The 22,125-nt window shown below is 36.3% G+C and overlaps 1 long non-coding RNA gene across 1 annotated transcript in view; it reads left to right on the forward strand.

The window, feature by feature from the left end:
* The first annotated feature begins 946 nt into the window (after positions 1–946).
* LOC136838738 (uncharacterized) overlaps positions 947–22,125 on the forward strand; it is a 241,764-nt gene continuing 220,585 nt past the window's right edge. Inside the window, exon 1 of the long non-coding RNA XR_010853101.1 lies at positions 947–2,127. This is a non-coding gene — a long non-coding RNA (uncharacterized lncRNA). The remainder of the gene's footprint in view (positions 2,128–22,125) is intronic.

A 22,125-nucleotide genomic window follows, 5' to 3' on the forward strand; every position in this document is an offset into this window, starting at 1 on the left:
CTCTCTCTCTCTCTCTCTCTCTCTCTCTCTCTCTCTCTCTCTCTCTCTCTCTCTCTCTCTCTCTCTCGTGCATAAATATCCTTCTCCGTTCTTACTTTCCTTCTCTCCTCTTCCTCCTCCTCCGCCTCCTCCTCCTCCTCCTCCTCCTCCTCCTCCTCCTCCTCCTCCTCCTCCTCCTCCTCCTCCTCCTCTCCCCTTGTGCAAGTGAGGAGAGTTAATCCTTGGTTGGTGTTGATACTGAGCACGTGACCTGCCATTGTTGCGGGTTTAGGTCCTAGGGTGGCCGGCGCTCATTAATGTAAATATTATGCACATCCCAGAGCCCCTCTTCCCAGCCCCCGCGCCCTCCCTCGCTCTCGCCTTTAATATTGATTGCCTCTGCTGATGGTTCCTGGCAAGCAATGCTTCGAGACGCGTTAGCAAGTGAAGGAAGCAGCAGAGGCGGCTTTTGTCAGCCCATTATCATATCTGACGCAGGCCAAGAGGACCGACGACGTCTCCTCCGTCAGTTCATTTATCGGAGGGCGAGGCGTTGACTTGCTAGCGTTTGCTGAAGGCCTATGGGGGCGCAGGAATCAATTCGAGCCAGGTCATAGAAAGGGCCTTCGCTCGTTCTATCTATCCGTCGTCTGTCCTGCAGGAAGCAATCCACTGTCCTCGGTATCTCCCCCATTCAGAACTGATCTGTATGCTGCTCCATAGGGTTATAACGGGATTCAGCCTCACAGCCCTTCGTCCCTGGTCAGAAGGAGTCACTCGGCGCGCCTGTTGACATTCGCCTCTATGCTCGCGCGGCCGAAAGTCGAAATTCCCGGCGAGGTTGGACGAAGCGCTGAGACACATTGAGAGAAGCGGCGGACGTGGTAAGAATGAAATATGAAGAAGGTGCATGACTATTCCAAGAGGTACTCATTTCCATTGCTAATCGGAGGCGCTGCTGTATCTCATTCTGTAGTTTTGCATAAAGAGAGGCGAAGACCCGGGCAGCAGCACCCCCTCAGCCTAACATGCAGCCGGCCAGCGTGGTATTCTGGCGCAGAGCACCGGCGGGGCAGGGCGGTCTCCTCGTCCACACATCCCTTCTGTACACATCACTCATATTCCTCCAAATGACCCATATTACTCACGGTAGGGTCAGCAGGTCGAAGACTATCGGGAACGCTTCGATTCCTTGGCACTGCAACTTTGCATTTGGTGCGATGGCGAGTGAGGGAGAGCATCCCGTCAGCGCCTCCAGCAGGCAGTGCCTTGCCGCAGTATCGGGGGAGGCCGCGGCAACAACACCGATCCAGCGACTGAAAGTGAAGGTGCGACAAAGGTTCGATTATACTTGAAAATACGTGGAATGTGTCGGACTGTCCTGCGGGATGTGTTCGTTCGCTGTGGAGGAGGAGGAGGAGGAGGAGGAGGAGGAGGAGGAGAGCCATGGCGACGAAGGACCGGGTGCTTGAGGCCTCTCCCTCCCGTGATTAGAAAGTGCTGTTAGTGAGTAAGCGAGTGAGAGAAGGAAAGAAAGGAAGAGGCAGGAAAGAGAGAGAGAGAGAAGGTAGACTGGCATGCGAAAAGGTGGGCGTGGGCGTTGCGTTGAATGTGTTGCGTAGTGAGTGGGTACACACCTCCACCCATGTCCGCCCACTGGCCACTGGGGCCCTTGGTGGAGTCCACGAGTGATTTGTTGGATGTTCCTTTTTTCACCTGAGATCACATTTTCAAATCCCCTCCGCCGCTCACTTCTGATGGAAATGAGGAAGACGTCGCAAAGTGGAGTTTCGGATTTGATTCGAAATATTTCACGATGGCGGATTTTTTATGTTCTTTTTTAACGTTCGGCAGAGAATGACCTCGAACTCAGAATTCGACCGAAAAGTTTCGGCGACGGTGGATGTTCGACTGCACTCCCTCCCTCGCTGCCTGGCTGACCCTGAATATATATATAAACTCCAGCTGCAACCTTCAGCGCTCCTTCCACCACCACAAACCTCTACCATCATCACCACTACCACCACCACTACCGCTACCACCACCACACCACCACCACCACTACTACTACTACTACTACGACTGCTGCTGCTGCTCACCACCAGCCGCCTACCACACTTATCATCACCAAGGCAACCATCCCAAACGGTAACTAAACCAGAGTTTTGTGTCTCTTCGGCTTTTTGTTGCTTTGTCTTCTTAAATCAATAATGAAAACATCGTTGCATTCGTTGTAGCACATTTAATTTTGCAGTAACTCTCTAGACGATGATTTGTATTGAGTTAATCCCACCTGTTAACGTCCGTTTATTTTTTGTTTTATCAATGACCATGCTCTTGCAAAGGACGTACACGATTGTTCTTGTGTACACTATGTGTTTTTATATGTTCACATATTGCATTCAACTTGCTGCACCGTTTTCATCGGAATGATTCTATTTTCAGACTTTTCCACATGCTGATATTGGTATTAGTACATTTTCTTCATGCAAGGTTACTGAGGACTTTGTCAGAGAGAGAGAGAGAGAGAGAGAGAGAGGGGGGGGACGGGTGGAGTGGGGGTAGGATGGGGGGATTGCTGAGCTAAGCCAAGCCATATCTCCTGCACATTTTTACCCCGTCTTTAACACGTATTTATCCCAGCGTTGATCTCGGGGCAGCATAGTGTACCTTTGCATCGTTGCGATACTCCTTGTTACGCGATATGTGGAGATTACGTCACAGCTATTTATAGACGATCGCACACACACACACACGAACACACACAGACTCACTCACACTCACTCACTGGAAACGCTTCCTAAGGATCAATAACTATTTTGTGTGGTTGCTAATTCTATCTCTTAATATTTTTTTTCTAGTGGAACTATTATTCTTGCACGCACTAATAGCACGTCAGGTAAACTCCATTGCGAATTGTTTCTCACTCCGCTCACCATTCCCCCCCTCCCCCCACTCAGCTTTTTTTTTTCCTTTACTACCTTAAAGGTGCCAGGTTAAAGTAACACTGTGCTTGTAACATATGCCAGTGGGGATAGATCTGCTTTTTTTTGTAATTTTTGTTTTGTTTTTGTTTTTGTTTTTGCAATGAACTCTGCCTTTGGCAATCATTGTTCCTTTTTGAAAACGATTCAGATACTCTCAGTCACAGCAGACGAAGTTAATTCTTTTATTGTTTGTTTGGTTACTAAATTCTTTAGTCGCCCCGTCTCCTTTCTCCGCCATTTCACTCTTTTATCCTCCTGCTCCTCCATCTCGTACTCCATCCGGAGGTTTTTCATTCTTGCAATATTTTCCTTTTATTCTTTCATTTATGTGTTTCTTCCCTAATGTTTTCGTGAGGTCTCATTTTCCTTGCTACCTTTCCCTTGTGCCTCATTCTGTTCTCGTTCAGTTGATACTGTATTTATTAATTTTTCTTCAAATTGAGACATACATATATACATACATACATACATACGCACACTATATATACAGTATATATACACATATACATACATACATATATATATATATATATATATATATATATATATATATATATATATATACAATATATATATATATATATATATATATATATATATATATATATATATATATATATATTTATATATATACAATATATATACATATATATATTTATATACATATATATATATATATATATATATATATATATATATATATATATATATATATATATATAAATATATATATTATACATGATGTCTTAGCGGCTGTACGCATTGATCATGAATAACTCATAGAGGGCATAGCTGCAAAAGTGAAATACAAAAAGCAATTAGGTATTAATGATCAATGTGTATAGCCGCTAAGGCATCAGATCCATGCTATGCATCTTCTTCAGTGTGTATTACATTGCATAAGCCATTTAAAAAGGATTTTTACTCGGTCGTAATCATTTAATAAATTTTACCCGAAACTGACCTTCTCTTTTACAACTAAACAAAGGCCACGATGTGAGTCACTGATTAACTCTTGGCTCGTTGTCAAGAGCCATCTCTCTCTCTCTCTCTCTCTCTCTCTCTCTCTCTCTCTCTCTCTCTCTCTCTTTTACTCCCTGTTTTCACACGATTTACGTTTCGCTTCATTTAAAGTGACCAAGTTAGTGTCCGCCATGCAACACGTTCGTTTGGGAATGATTTTAGTATTGAACATGTATTTTTTTTACGGGGGTTAGGAATCTCAACCACCTCCATGAATATTGTTGCATATGAGTTTTATTCTTCTTCTTCTCCTTCTCCTTCCTCGTCTTCTTCTTCTTCTTCTTGAGGCTGATGAGTGAAGGAGCAAGGTTTCAAGTTCCTGCTTTTAGCTGCTTCCAGCTCAGTAGATGACCTTCACAGGTAACTAGGAGGGATCTTATTCAGAGACCGTGATCGCTTTGTTGCTTTGAATTAGGTAAAACGAATGCTAGGCTGAGGTAGAATGATCGTAAGATAAAAATACGATGACAGTTTAGAATGAACGTTAGGTTAAATTACAATGAAACTGTAGGATGAGCGTATGGTCAGGATAAAACGACCGTGGTAGAATGAACGTTAGGTTAGAATAGAATGAAAATTTAGAATATACGTCAGGTTAAATTAGAATGCAAAGACAGAATGGACGTTGGTAGAATGAACGCCAGGTTAAGGTAGAACGAACGCTCCCCAATTCAAGTCAGTTGGTGTTCAGAAAACCGGCTTTGCCTAGCTGTTTGTTAATGAATATGCTTCGTTTGGTCAAAAAGCTCCACTGCTGATTAAATGATATTCATTTTTGTTTTTATGAAGCATCCTGAAACGCACGTACGCGCACACACACACACACACACACCTGCTTGTATATACCCTTCTCCCAGTCCTCACCTTCATTAAGTTTGAAGGTATTTGGAGGGTATGCTTTTTGCTTTTTCTTAATATGATAGTTATTTTTGTTCATATTACCTAAAGGTAGGGTGAGATCCTATTACAAAGTGCAACTTTGTGCGTTTAATAGACAAAAAGCATTGAATGAAGACAGACTGTAATTTCATTTCGATAAAACTTGTTCATTTAATTAATTACTTATACCATTTTGATATGAATGGTAAATGAAGACGTAGACTTTTATTTCATTTCGATAAAACTCGTTCATTTAATTATCAATTTGCTTTTGTTATTTTGATAGGAATGAGATGTGGATGTCACTTATGAATCGTAGGTAAACCTAAACTAATCTGTTTTCGAGAGTGGGTAAGTATACGTCCAGACAGACTTCATATGCACAGAACAGTGTATCACCTTACTCCCGAAAGTCACTGGGAGGCATATAATCTTCAATGACTACAATAAAGTGACGTATAAATCAGCAGTCTCTCAGAAGGCTGCTTGGGGCTAGGCCCGTTTGGGTGCCTTATGCAAGACCTTCGAACTCACGTGCCTTGCCGGGGCGTCCCGCCGCCTCTCCAGGTACTCAGGTAGCTTTGAAGGTTTTTCCTTTATCGTGTTTTTGCTATATATATGTATGTATGTATGTTTGTATGTATATATATATATGTGTGTATATATTTATATATACATACATAAATAAATGTATACATATATATATATATATTTATGTATGTATGTATATATATACATATATTAAATACATACATACGCATATAAATTGGTTAATGTTATCGATAGTTAGGTCGATATCCGTTTTTTTTTTCCTACAGTGACGTCAACATTCTTTTATGTACTCTCGTTCGTTCATGGTACATCGCCAGATAAATTTTAACCTTTTATTTTCTTACAGATGAAGCCATCCCTGCTAAGTAAGTTTTTTGTTGTCTTTGAGGGCGTAAAAAACGTTCAGTTATTATAAACTGGTGTTTTAGAGCGTGCTGGATTGTCGAGCTAAACACCTTGCACCAAATTGAAATCTCCATAATTGGTGGTCAAAGAATAGGAGATAAAAATGACATTGTTTTGGTTTCAACTATTACGACATACTCTCAAACCCATGGGCCATTTCTTGCTTTCAATATGCATTTCGTAAGATATGACGAAATTCGTGGGCAACAGAGGATGCTTCTGCATGTCAGCTTTTTAGTATGTTGGAATGCAAGCATTGTTTGTAGCCTACCACGCGAACTGAGATGATAATACTTCAGATATCTTGTTCATACCTGATCTGTTGATAACAGAGATAGTTTCAGTACCGTGCTAGACGAAATAAACAATTATTTAACGACTAAATGTAATTCGATTGGAAGGAACTTGATTGTTTCACATCGACATGCGAACAGGTCTGTTGATTCAGGAGGCATTTGTGGGGTACTATTTTAAAATCAATAATTACAGATTAATGTGATATTTCAACATTTTTCGACATTAGAAAGCAGGACCTCTATGTGTTTACATAAGGCGGATACAAGAAACATTTTTGCCAGAAACTTTCACGTTGATTGAATTCGAAACTAAACTCACTCTCTCTCTCTCTCTCTCTCTCTCTCTCTCTCTCTCTCTCTCTCTCTCTCTCTCTCTCTCTCTCTCTCTCTCTCTCTCTCTCTCTCTATAAATAAATAAATAAGTAAATAAATAAATAAAAAAAGAAGCCCTTGAAGTTTAGCTACACTTCAAGTACATTGTTACCGAAAGAAGTTTTTCAAGTTAGTTAAGGTTTTTATAGTGAACAAGTTTTTTTGTCATGAGATATCTTTGGATAAACTGTATATGATGCTGAGTTTTCAAGACAACCTGAAGCATATCGTTATCATGTGTTGAAAATATGTAAAATTTAATGCAATCTTGAACTCATTAGCAGCAGCTTTGATCAAGTCCAGTGACCAGTAACTCGGTGCTTGCATTCACGAGGAGGAGGAATCGATCCCATATTGGGGAGATGACACCTTCCTTGTCATGTCAGTCTTTTGGTACTGGAGAAGGAAGCTACAAGTCCCACAGTACGTGTAATTAGAATAGAAATGAAGACGTTGATTCATGGATAGTAAATAGTTCTTGTTCATTAAGTATGACACAAAAGCACCGACGAGAATGATCGTGTTCCTTCCCCTCCGAAACATGACTTCCAAACCAAGGAAGAGAGAGAGAGAGAGAGAGAGAGAGAGAGAGAGAGAGAGAGAGAAGCGAGTACGCACAAGTTGGCGAGTATTGCTTCTCACTTTCTTCGCGTTAATAATTCGTATATGAATGACACGTCGGAATCATAATAAAGTCTACCGTCGCCATTTCAGACGGAACTTCTAACGACGTTCATGACGTTTCCGTAAATAATTAAAGATTTGTTATGAAGGTTTATCTAGAAACTGTATCGTGGAGCCACAACCGGCAACCGCAGAGAGTGGGAAGGAAAAGGTAGATAACGGGGAACATGTTCCTTAATTGGAGCATCATAATTCTTTATGATAAATAATTGGGAGACAAAAATACTTGATTAGTTATTCTCCCTTAACGAGATCAGTAATGAAGCAAATAACCTTGGGGGAAGAAAGATATCAATAAAGATACAGGGATGATGGAGAAGATGTTACTGCCCCTGGCAGTAAAAAAATAAAATAGTTGTATGATGGTGATAATAATCGCAATTATAAGCAGAGAAAACGGCAGGAATAATTGCGAAGGAGATAGAATGACTATTTAAAGCAGGGTTTTATAGTCTTGCCGTATAGCATTAAATAAAAAGACACCATTTTCCTCATCATCACTCAAAAAAAAAAAAAAACAGAATAAGATCACCACCGCATTCTCTGACAGACAAGATCAACAAGGAGCACCCAAGCACTATTTGTGAGATAAGTCCTTGAGGCACTGCGGGAAACCTTAACCCAGAGCTGTTTGCAAAGAGGAATCTCTCTCTCTCTCTATCTCTCTCTCTCTCTCTCTCTCTCTCTCTCTCTCTCTCTCTCTTCAGTATGTATAGATTTTTTATTTGTGTGTGAGGGCGAAGGAGGTGTCGTATCTCGATGCCTCGAACATATTTTCCTCTTCTTTCTTCACCGAGCAGCGTTCCTCCTCTTCCTCCTCCTCCTCCTCCTCCTCCTCCTCCTCCTCCTCCTCCTCCTGCTCCTCCCTCCGCCTTTCTTCCTGTTGGGCCACGTTCATGGCAAGAGGGGAAATACTGGAGAATTTACTCATCAGTAAGCGGAAATGTCCGGATGCGAGGACATTGTTTTACGGTGATGTTTACGATTGGAGCGGAGCGATCCGACATTGCTTCACCAAGGTGTGCCAGACAGCACGTACAAGGTGAGAGAGAGAGAGAGAGAGAGAGAGAGAGAGAGAGAGAGAGAGAGAGAGAGAGGCACGCGTGGGAGGACTCATTGGTACAAATCCGGTCTTACAACCAGCGTCTGGATACCCTTCCTTACCCCTTCTCCTTTTCCGTCCGATGACGCCGTCTTGTCAATTTTAACTGAGTGTAAGAAGCCCATTTTGAAGTAGTTCCTCGTTGGGCGAGTCGGTAGAGTTGTCGGCTAGCACTCGCTAGGCCCGAGTTCGATTCTCCGGCCGGCTAATGAAGAATTAGAGGAATTTATTTCTGGTGATAGAAATTCATTTCTCGGTATAATGTGGTTCGGATTCCACAATAAGCTGTAGGTCCCGTTGCTAGGTAACCAATTGGTTCTTAGCCACGTAAAATAAGTCTGATCCTTCGGGCCAGCCCTAGGAGAGCTGTTAATCAGCTCAGTAGTCTGGTTAAACTAAGATATACTTAACTTTTTGAAGCTGAAGTAGATGTTCGTGAGGCATCCATAAGGGGATTTATATACATTTTGTTTACTTTATTTTATTTTATTTTATTTTTCTGTTCCTTGGGGAATGTGACCTTGGTCTATTTAGAATTAGGCCATTCTTAAATAGCGGTAATTTTAATTGTTATTGAAAGTCACTTCAGATGATGATATTGAAAGTTAGTGATGAAGGTGATTTTATGGGTGGTGCGTAGTGCATTTATATGCATTTCGTGGTATACACTTTTTTTTTATTTTTTTATTTTTTTGCAAGTGGCATAGCTGGTCCGGTCTTTCCAGGGATTTTCCTGCTGTTTCTATGAAACTTACAGAAATGTTGTGCTCTGTTTTGGCCCTTTCATTTTCATTACTTTTTCTTTATAGTATTTTCATATTTTCATGCCACGCGAGAACATTAGTCCGTATTTCGTTTATATAGTGACTGTATGCAAGTCTTGCGTGCTTACTATAAATATAACCACCAAACTCCAGATTCATTGACTTTGAATAAGAACAAGAGGAGAAAGCATTTCCATTCCTGCTATTCTGTGTGGCTGCAGGATATCCTGCTAAAGTTGACTGATTTATTCTGTTGACTGTTAAACATCTTATCCTAGTAACTCTACACCGCCACCTCATGAGGTTATTGCCCTTCATGGAGGAACAGCAAGCATGCAGACTTCCAATCCTGCCAGTTTTTTGCTTTTGTATGGAGTCTCCCCCTCAAGGGGTCAGCGTAGAAACGGCGTGGAAATCAAACTTCCGGTGCATGACTGCTGTAAAGAATTTGAATATGGATGTACACTTAGTGCGTTCACAAGTAGTGCCGAGGGTCATTCATTCATTTTGATCCTTCTTCCCCGTGATTCCTTTTTCGTTTGTTCTTTGCTTCTTCGAATTTAATTTTATATAAATTCAAAAAAATGTTTTGGTTCTGTGGTATTGCTTAAAGATAAAGAGTTCATTAAACGTGTTTTTTAGACAAGAAAAAATTAGAATTTTCACGTTTGTAAAGACAACATGTGTATGAAAGCTGAACAAGACCATATTAATTTGTTTAATAAAGACATTATTGTGGTTGTTTATTTTATTTTATTTTTCTCTTACGTAAGAGGACGTTGGCATTATGCTCTACTTTATTGTCTTGTACAATGATAATCGTGAGTCGCTGACTGTTGAGGATACGTTTCATCCGCCCTGAGGATCCTTCCCTCCCATCCGTCTTCCGGAGGAGGTAAGGGGTCCTCTCCTGCCGTCAGGGGGTCGGTCACCCCTCTCCTGTCCGTATCACAGGTATGGGCCCCTCTTTGTTACCCCGGGGCTACACCAACCCTCTGTTAAAACACACATTATGCGATTAACTCGGAGAAGTAACCTTTGACCGAATAGCACTGGAGAATTTTTTCCTTCGCTTTTTTCAACTTTAGTGGCTGTTCTTTTGGATGATTAGGGGTCTTCTCTGGTCTTATGCCTCAATAAAACGCTAATGGCTGAATATTTATTTGCATATGATTATGTTTCCCGTCGTGGCCGAAGTCGGGTTTCTGTGTGACAAAGTGTCGCTTCGTTTTCCTGGGAAGGAGTCTTAGTGTGTTTCTGTTCCATTTCTCCTTTTTTGAATTCGGTTTTAACGTCTTGTAAACTCTGCTCCTCTTCGGGAGGGGAGCGCCTTTCGTGACACGTGATCTTAAGCTAGTTCTTGCGAGTGATGAACATTCATTTGAACAATGCAGAATGATATTCCAACACTCTCATTGAAAGGCTTATCACCAGCTTGAAAATTGTAAGTTGAGAGGATTCCCTCCATAAAGATTCTTTGTAACACATTCATGCATGCATACATACATACATACATACACACATACATTATGTATTTAAATGTATGTATACACACACACACACACATATATATATATATATATATATATATATATATATATATATATATATATATATATATATATATATATATTATATATATATATATATATATATATATATATATATATATATATATATATATATATATATATATTCAGAGAGAGGAGAGATAACTCTACGAGTATGTATTAGAGAGGAAGGAGGGGAGGACGTCCTACTAGTTCTTGGAATGATTGAATGACTGAAATGGTAGAAATAAGTCCTTTAAATGTAGGAAGTTTAAAGCGGAGGAATAGAAGTTAGTCATGAGGCTTCCATGTAGGTGCGTGTTTAAAGTGGCTGTGAAGTTGTGGAGGCTGTCTCGTGTATTAAGTATATATATATATATATATATATATATATATATATATATATATATATATATATATATATATATATATATATATATATATATATATATATATATATATATTTCAGCATATTTATACATGTATATATATGTATATAATATATGTACATACATACATAAATATACCTGCAAATGCACGTGTGCTTTAAATAATGTTCTAGCATTGACTGTTCCCGTTCTTAACCGTTAAGAATCAAACCGCCATTGTAACGCTATTTATCGTGGTTATTCCTATTACCTTTAATGACCTGATCTTGGAGCTTTCTTCACAAGGACGAGATTAGTTTACCGCACCAGTCACACCAGCATCCTTGCATTGCACGCAAGCACACAGAACGTAGCCTTGACCTTGGGAATGCTTTGGAATCGGTAGAAGATGTGAGGACATCCAGCCGAGAATTTCAATCGCTCGCCGTTTCTCTGTTTTCGTTTGAGAATGTCTCTCCCTTCGGGTGTTATCCTAAAGTCTCCGTTGTGGAATCACGGTTGAAAGAACACTTCATTGGTGAACTACGAAGTCCCCCTCCCGCGGCGCCTTTGGAGCACGGAGGAAGCTGCAGTGCGGAAAGATCCTCGGGGCTAAACAGCAGTAGCTACAGCAGCAGCGGCGGAAGCGGCAACAGCAGGAGCAGATAGCAGGAAGGAGTAAAAAGGAGCACAGAAGTTCGCTGTGACGTATAGAACGGAGAAAAGGTAGACCTTTGTGTTTAGCAGCAGCAACAAAGATGATTGAAGAAGCGAAAGAATAGTTCCCCTTTCCCGTTGCTCATCTTCGGGAATGTGTTTGGCTTTAATTCCCTGAAGATGTAAAACTGTCTTCAGGAAACGGGCGGTTAGTTTTTGGCGTAAGACGCTGATTTGATCGATCGGTCCAGAGGTCTCTCTCTCTCTCTCTCTCTCTCTCTCTCTCTCTCTCTCTCTCTCTCTCTCTCTCTCTCTCTCTCCCTATGCATGAAGGTAGCTTTCTTGACTAACAGGTTGGTTACACAAAAAAGTATAATATATACAGTATACATGCATAGATGGATAGATACATAGATAGATAGATAGATAATAGATATATGAATGTATGTATGTATTATGAGGAATGATTACATTATGCTGGTTTTGAAATGAGATTCTGTTTGGTAAGTAATATTCAGTTGCTTTTTTTTCATTTAGTGCCTAATGACGTTTGAGGTAATTTCGAAGTTACCGCCTCAGCTCCTCAGTATGCTATTCGGCTTCTGTTTTAGAAAGGGTAAAATTAATTCAAGCATTAAACTTTTTATGTTTTCTATTTATTGAGGTTCATATATCGCTTGCATTTATATTTCATTATCGGTTTTGTATAGCGTGTTGCTCAAAAATTATAAACGACCTTAGATTCTGAACCATTTACAAATGCTCAGCTAACTTTTTATACTTCCAAAGGATAAATTTATTTTGATGTACAAACTTCAAGTTCCTCTTGCCATTTGGAGTATACCCTGTCATTCATAACATAGATACCCAATGTATTCACGGTAGCTGCATTCAGAAACTCCTTATTGTATCTAGTAGCCTTTTTCTTTTTACGTCTGCCTATTCTGAGTTGTATTTGTTTCCTCTCTCTCTCTCTCTCTCTCTCTCTCTCTCTCTCTCTCTCTCTCTCTCTCTCTCTCTCTCCGTGTTCTGGCGTGTCCTAGGGGTGGCCCTGTTAGTCAGCCCTCAAGCCCCGGCACTGAGGAACCGCCCCAATTTGTATTCTGCTGGCGGGTTGGAATCCAATTCTTCGAAGTCATCCAAGTGCGCCTTCTCCGCCTCCAGTCTCCTCCGCTGTTGGTAGTGGTGGTAGCGGTGGTAGTGGTGGTGGTAGATGGCTGGCTGGGTGCAGGAAAATACCGGGACGGTGGTATTCCCTCGCCCCGCTCCACCCAAACCTTCCTCTTCTCCTTCCCTTCTCTTCTTCTTCTTCTTCTTCTTCTCCTTCTTCTTCTTCTCCTCCTCCTCCTTCTTCTTCTTCTTCTTCTTCTCGTCCCCCTCCTCCTCCCCCTCCTTCTCCTGTTCTTCTTCCCTTTCCCCCCATTTTATTATTCCTATCTCTTGCTGTTGGGAGCGTAGTCATTTTTATTTTTGGTTATTATAATTATGATTATATATTGCATAAATCTAGTATGTATATATATATATATATATATATATATATATATATATATATATATATATATATATATATATATATATATATGATACATTTATTTATATGTAAACATATACACACATACCCTAACTGCTGAGAAAAAAAATCTAGTAATGTGTGGTAAAAATGAGATATACAAGCAAGCTGGGTCCAGCAGAAGCGTGCTGAAGTCTTTTGATCTCCGAAAGTAATCCAAGATCTTATCAGTAGGCGAGAGAGAGAGAGAGAGAGAGAGAGAGAGAGAGAGAGAGAGAGAGAGAGAGAGAAAGAGAGAAGAATCAAGTACTCTGAAATATTCTTTGTTGCAAAAATAGAGAGAGAGAAAGAAAAGGTGGCTTGGGGGTTTTAGTGCACTGAAAAATAATGTATTTCAGTGTGATATGTAAATAAATGAAGTTGACTGTAAAGAAGCCATAACTGAAAAGACCGCGGACTCAAGGAAACAAATAAATGCCGTGAACCTTGTGAGCGATGCTGTTATTTTATGAGTTGAGACCGGAAATTTTTAAGGAACCTTTCATTGACCAATGTACCGCTTTTCGTTTTTTATTATAGGTCAGGCACTGAGAATATACTTATTAAAGATGGCTAAATATTCAGTCATAGACATTTGCCTTATCTACATCAGATATAAATGCTAAAAAAATTGCAAGGCATTATAAAAAAAAAATATGGGTGAGCCTGCTTATCAGTTGCAGGCAGTATGAGAAGAATTACTTGCTAGTTTTTTCATGGACAATTTTTACACTTTTGCTATATATATATATATATATATATATATATATATATATATATATATATATATATATATATATATATATCAGTATATATATATACATACATATATATAATATATATACACATATATATGTATATATTATATATATACTGTATATATGTATATAAATATATATTCGTATATATATATATATACATATATATATATATATATATATATATATATATATATATATATATATATATATATATATCTGTGTTCTGGTATTTGAGCGAAAATAATCAATTAAATATATGGATTATATATGTATATACACATATATATATATATACGTATATTGTATACACAGTATATTTCACATGTTTTATTTTCCGACACCTCTGGCTATCTTGTAAAGGACTTGTCCCAGTTTTTTAGATAAAACAGCTACAGTATTTATCGCAATCTAGATATTGTTTTGAAATGAATGTTAAGAGATGATGACTCACGGGCCATCAACTCTCACCAGGAAGCTGGTGCAGTGAATCTCCTAAAACTCTTCAGAGTTTATAAATTTCTTGAGAATGAAGCCCAGTGTTTATGCATATGTGTGACTGACACTGAAGCAACATATTCTGGTATAGTTGATCTTGACCATTGTAGAATGGTAACGAAAAGATAATCCGGTTATAATTCATAAAGTAAAAACCACCCTTAATAAAACATATAGTTTGATGTAGAAACTGCAGACAGTCCATGATGTACCGCTGTAAGCATGACTAGAATTAATGTCATGAAAAATTAAATCAGTAACAAATAAATAAGTAATAATTAGAACAGATGCTCTTTTCATTGACGGCTCTGGATCACGAAGATAACATGGTTCAAGTTATATATATATATATATATATATATATATATATATATATATATATATATATATATATACATATATATATGTATATATGTGTGTGTGTTTTTCTATGTACACACACACACACACACACACATATATATATATATATATATATATATATATATATATATATATATATATATATATATATATATATATATGTATGTATATATATATATGTGTGTGTGTTTTCTACATATGCTTATATATATATATATATATATATATATATATATGTATGTATATATATATATATATATATATATATATATATATACAGTATATATACAAAAGCACGTTAAAAGAAGATATATATGGTGCGCAAGTTCATATATGCATGGTTCGTTAGTATATGTTTAATTATTGACATTCGCGTCCACTGATTTTACAAATAAGTCTAGAATTTTATAGCTATGAATACAGTCTTAATATACTGTACGCCGCATAAAGTTTATTCCTGACAGTACTCTTGTAAAATTAATTATCAGTGGTGGCTTAGAAATTCTCAACTCTACGTATTTTCCCCTTCCTATTTAACCATCCTAGTTGCAGTCTAGTCTTTACATTAGTTATTTCTGATTAGTATGCCAGACTTTAATTCAAATATTATTCACATCCACGTATACGAAAAAAATCGGGTAGTTCCAGGGTATTCGCTCTACAAATGCATTGAAGTCGTCTATATATATATATATATATATATATATATATATATATATATATATATATATATATATATATATATATATATATTTATATATATTATATATAATGCGACTCTTTTGCTTTCATCCTTCGTGACAATAAAATTAAATTGCTTTTTCACCTTCTAAGTTTTATGGCCAACAAGTGTACGAAAACAAGCAACCTAGTAATGTAAATGTATTTTCCAATTTACAATAGTACCTGTAACTGTTGCCTTGCTGAAATAGTTACTGATAACAGAAATTAACTTTCGTGAAAGGTTATACAGAAATTAACCCTATTGAAAGATTATGCAATACTTAGTGAAATGCTCTCCACAGAGATGCGTGTATGCTGACGACTTAATATCCTTTTTGTTGACGTACCACTAATTGTTATTATAACCTGGGTTCACACAAAGTGGCTTTCTACATGTCGAGTGTATTTGAAGTCTATTAAACGCTTTGTTATTTCCGGAATAGATTCCGTAGTCTGCAGCTTCGTGCCTTGGTATTTCCATCCTCTACCCACGAAGCTTCAGTTTCTCTCATATTAACGTTTATTTGTTGTCTAACTTCAGAACTACAAGTTTTAGTTTTATGAATTATTTCAAGTTCCGAAGGTGCAAGTGGGATCGATTTAGGAGTCTCGTTAATATGTACACTTATGAATAATAATATATATATATATATATATATATATATATATATATATATATATATATATATATATATGTATATATATATATATATATATATATATATATATATATATATATATATATATTTATATTATATATATATATATATATATATATATATATATATATATATATATATATATATATATATATATATATATATATATATATATAATATATGTATGTATATATATATATATATATATATATATATATATATATATAATATAATATATATAATATATGTATATATATATATATATATATATTATATATATATATATATATATATATATATATATATATATATATATATTAGTATAGTAATCACATGTGCACACGTTTGCTATAAAGAAACCGCTGTCTCTCATTTTTAGAACACCTGCTATGAATTTCTTCTGAGTACGTGTGCTTCTTCGTTCATCTTGACTCTTAGCTGCTTTTCTTTTCCTTTTTGAAGTTTGAAGTTTCAAGTTTAGATTATTTTACCAGACCTTTGTACGTGGTGCGCCTTTACCAGACTAATTTACTTATTTTTTTTTTTTTGTGCATAGTTATGTTGTCTATGTAAATTCTTTATAGGATGCGTTTGAAATAACTCAAGAATTAGAATCAAAATAAATTCAGTTTGAATGTTTTCCAATAAACAGAACGTCACAATTAATAATATTGAAAGGTCAACAGGATATTTTAATGGTATGGAATTAACAAATGGCCATTATTAACATCTCACTGTACTTCCATTTCCAAAGGATTCTGTAGAGTCGGTTTTAGAATATTTTCGTTTGTTGTTATTTTTTGTCTATGGGTACAGTGCCCCAGTTATGGGTTACTTGACTTAACAAGCACAGTCTGAACTTACCTGAATAACAATTGTCTTGACTAATTTTACCCGAATATGAAAATTCTTAATATACTTAAATAGGAATATCCTGAATTAGCTTGAGTAAGAATGTTTTGAATTAGGTGTATATGGATGTTCTGAATTTACCTAAATAGAAATAGCCTTAATTTACCTGAGTAGGAATATTTTTAATTTGCCTGAATCAGAATATTCTGAGTTAGGTGAAAAAGAATACTTTGTATTGACTCGAAGAAGAAGGTTCTAAATTAGCTGAATAAGAATATTTTTATTTTGACTGAATAAGAATTTTCTGAATTAAGTGAATAAGGATATTTTGAGTTTACCCGACTAAGAATGTTCTGACTTAGCTGAATAAGAATATTGAGAATTTGCTTGATTAAGAATATTCTGAATAGAGTTTTAAAGAAAAATATGATTTGGTTATAAAACATTATCAGCCTTTTTTTATCTTTGGTAGAAGATATGATTACTCCTGTAGCAATTAAAAGGAAAAAGTAAAAAAAAAAACTTTTAAGTGACAGGTCTTTTTTTTTTTGGTGATATTGCAGTGCCACTAAAACTGATCTCTTTGGTAAAGATATGTATCAAGATAACTTTCCATTGATTGTTCAGCCGTATGAAATAGGTACCTCACTTGTTTCGTCTGTATAGAGAAGAATGGATAATTATTATATGGCCGTGGATAAGTCTTGTTGGTAAATGGCTTCGAAATTTTCATAATTTGAATGTGATGCGTGGGTATTTAAGATTACGTATTTCATTTACAAAAGTTGGTTAGGCAGCCAGTAAACATCCCAAGGTTTTTATGATATTTATTTTAATTTTTACTTCTATCAAAATCTTGCACTTACTAAAACTCAGAGTACCCTCCAAATGTTGTTTTCTTTTCTGTTTTCAATATTTTGGAAAGTCCCACTTCCTCCCCTAGTTGATATTCACGGTACACCGGACGGAAATGTGTTCCATTGTTCATAAATAGAACATACTCATGGTAATAACTTACATTGTACAAACAGAACTTTTTTGTTCAGAATGACTCATTTACTCTTCAGTTTTCCATCGGAAAGTCCTGTTCACATTATTATTAATGCCTTTCCCATATCAATTGGTCGCTTCAGACATGAGTGTGTGTGTGTGTATTTATGTTTGTCCTTATGACGTATATGTTGTCTGCCAGAGGTTATTGTCGCCCCAGACTGCGTTAAACCTATGGCAAACAACAGGTGTCTCGTACCTGTGTGGTTTTTGTAATTAAATTTTGTTTTCCCATCATGATTTCGTTATCTTTTCTAGGACGCTCTGTAGTTGTAACAGTGAATTAGTTATAAGACTTCCCTCAGATCTGTTTCATTTTTATGATGGAAGAAAGTATATCCTTGCGATAACGTTAAATTATTTATAAAATATATATATATATATATATATATATATATATATATATATATATATATATATATATGTATTAGTTTGCGCTCTAGTTAATCGGAAGCTCTCACGAAAAGCTTGTGACCCTCCTCACTTTGCAGAACGGTCCTCTTCCTTCAAAGAATTCGTAATTTGCATTCTGCAGATTCATGACTTAAGCCTTATGAGTTCTTGTAACCATTCCTGATTCTGTTGTGGAATCAGACTGCCATTCATCATCCCGTGGCATTACCCATGTTGACATAATTCAATTTATTAAACGAAGGAAAACTACAGAATTAATTTAGTTTTTTTTTATCTTTTATTTTTTATTATCATTATTTTTTTTCTGGGACTATGACGAACTATCACGACGGCATTGAGGTACTTTAGTTGATATGGGATTTAATACAAAACTTTTTCAGATTACTTTTAGGATAGTACGTAACTGCTCCAAATATTATGCGTCAAGAACGATTTTTAAGATATATGTAGATTACATTTTTTTAACTGACTACGTTTACCAATTTCTTGACCAAGTTTTTTTCTCTCTTGCTCTATCTCTCTCAATTTTTAGGGAGGAATTTCTTAAGTAGCCTGTAACCAGTGCACACACACATATACAGTATATGTATATATGTATATATATATATATATATATATATATATATATATATATATATATATACTATATGTATGTATGTATATATATATATATATATATATATATATATATTATATATATATTATATTATATTTAATCATTATGTCGATTTTATATGAAAAAAATTTACATATATATATTTATATTTATGTATAAATATATATATATATATACTATATGTATGTATATATATATTATATATATATATATATATATATATGTATATATATATATATATATATATATATATATATATATATATATATATATATGTATGTATATATATATATATATACATATATATTATATTTAATCATTATGTCGATATTATATGAAAAAATTTTACATAAGATGAACGTGTCAGTTACAGTTTTTTTTTCTTCTTTTTCTAAACCATTACCTGTTAAACTGCAGCTTATGTGTGATTATATATATTATTAGATTTCCGTTTCATCTTTTCCATTACCTCCTCGGGATAAACCGGTTTTCTTTTTATCCTCTGTGTGCGTTTGTGTTTGTTTGTGTATGTGAGTGGTTTTTTTTTTTTTTTTTTGCTTCTCGTCCACCAAAGAAAATTATAATTAGGCTCCATTTATTTCTTGCAAAACACGAGGAAGTCCTAATTGATTTAATAATTTTTCTTCAAGTTTGTACATATATATATATATATATATATATATATATATATATATATATATATATATATATATATATATATATATATATATACACACATATACACACGCACACACACAAACATACATACCTATGTGTGTGCTTGTGCACATACGATGCACGGCCGCCTAAGTGGTACCAGCTAGACCGCGTCCTAGTGAGATAGATAAATGGCTATAACTCAAAATTCATCTATGAAAGTGAAATACGGCGAGGCCAGTAAAGAATGCTAATGAAACTCATCGAAATAACCTAAAAAAAAAAAAATAATAAAAAAAAAGAATGGAAAAAAGCAGCGAGCGCATATATATATCCAAAGCCGAAAAAAAATTTCCCCCAACGCAATCCTGTGTTTGATACCCAAGGGAGCTTATGGCCTTCGGGAATGCTACTGTATATCGCTGGAGAACAAAATACCAGTTACAGGGAAAATAATCGCATAGGCATGGCGTTGTTGGTGCCGCCGCTTTGCGAAAGCGCTCTCTGCCAAAAAGGCTAAACAAAAACCTCTCTCCCCCAAAAACAAAAATTCGGTGACGTGTTCCATTCTTTGGATTTGGCAAATATTTGAAAGGCTTTGCCGATGGTATCCGCTTAGAGAGAGAGAGAGAGAGAGAGAGAGAGAGAGAGAGAGAGAGAGAGAGAGAGAGAGATGGATGGATTGGAGGACAGGAGGGGAGAGGGGTGGGGGGGGGGAAGAGCGGCAGTTTGGTGTTCTAGGTTGCATGCTTCCTTATGACTAGCCCCATCCCCACTACCCATTAACCACCCTTCACTCCTTCTTCCAAGTCCTTTTTCTCACTTTTCGTTCCATGATAAGTGTAGATATGAAATGGATGCTTGTGTAATAGATTTAAAAGTAACTTGACACGTATATTTAGATTTTGTAATACTTTTTTTTTACTAGTATTATATATATATATATATATATATATATATATATATATATATATATATATATATATATATATATATATATAATGTGTGTGTGTATAGAGAGAGAGAGAGAGAGAGAGAGAGCAGTTTAATGTTGTTCGTACCAGATAATATTTGGGTCATTGTAAGTATGAAAATATATATATAAAAACAGAAGGTCCATTAAATTTTCATTCGCCCATTTTCGTCTTGTCTGTTTCCTTGTAAAATTTCCTTCCTTTGTTATACCTTGATCCGTTTTTATATATATATATATCTTTTTTTTTTAAGTTCGACATTATGCTGTCACCTGCATCACACCACTCACTGAGCTTAATCACTGCAGCCACCAGTTTATGCATTTGAAAATAACTGACTTTAATGACGATATTTTCATCTCTTCACTTTTAACAGTCGTTGATTGCAGTGTGTAATTTGCATTATTATAACCGCCCTTTTCTCTCTCTCTCTCTCTCTCTCTCTCTCTCTCTCTCTCTCTCTCTCTCTCTCTCTCTCTCTCTCTCTCTTTTGTATCGTTCTCAAAGTCTCCGCTATTTAGATTCGCCTCGCAGCCCCAAGGAAGCGTTTTGCATGTTAAAACGTCCAATGGTTAAAATAAGGAAGAAGACGCGCGGCGGCTTGTATCCAGAAAGCAAAATGCGGTGTCCCCGATTTCTTTGTTGCTTCGTGTGCTTGCTGCTGCAATGACTGATTGTTATTTCGCTCCCGTCGAACAAAGGACTTCTATTCTTAGACCTTTTTTTGAGGTTTGTGTCTGTGTGTGTGACAAAGTGTACTGTACACATGTTTTATGTGCTTGGTAAAACATCCGGAATACAAACGAAAGTATTGGGGAGTATCCACGTAGGTACATTTTTTTTTTTTTTTTTTTTTTTTTTTTTTTCAAGTATAAATCGCACTTTTTGGAGCGAATGGTTTTCTCTTCACATTGGTCTGTCCTACACGATGGAAGGTTTAATGCACACACATTATATATATATATATATATATATATATATATATATATATATATATATATATATATATCCACCATTAGCTGCTTACAACGGAAATTAATAGAAATACTTTCATGGACTTTGATTAACCAGAGTCAAGAGTGAATTTTGACCGTAAATCGCGGTCTTTGAACGAGACACTCTAAAATCTGCATTTCATTGGTAGCTGTCAACTTGAAACATGATGCGGGGACTTAATTAGCTAGAAATATTAGTATGGATAAGCCTTTGCAACGGCTCACTGCCTCATCCTTATTTTCGTGCGCTGTGGCAGTGTTTGTGCTTATTTTGAATGGCGCGAAAGTTGTTAGTGTCATGAGCAGTCGCAAATACAATCTTTATGACGGCCCCTCCTTCTCCCCAGCCACAAAGCGAGTTCGCCTCATGAATCGACTATAAATATAATTGCGTCA

The sequence above is a fragment of the Macrobrachium rosenbergii genome, chromosome 5, assembly GCF_040412425.1.
Source record: "Macrobrachium rosenbergii isolate ZJJX-2024 chromosome 5, ASM4041242v1, whole genome shotgun sequence".
NCBI lineage: Eukaryota > Metazoa > Arthropoda > Malacostraca > Decapoda > Palaemonidae > Macrobrachium > Macrobrachium rosenbergii.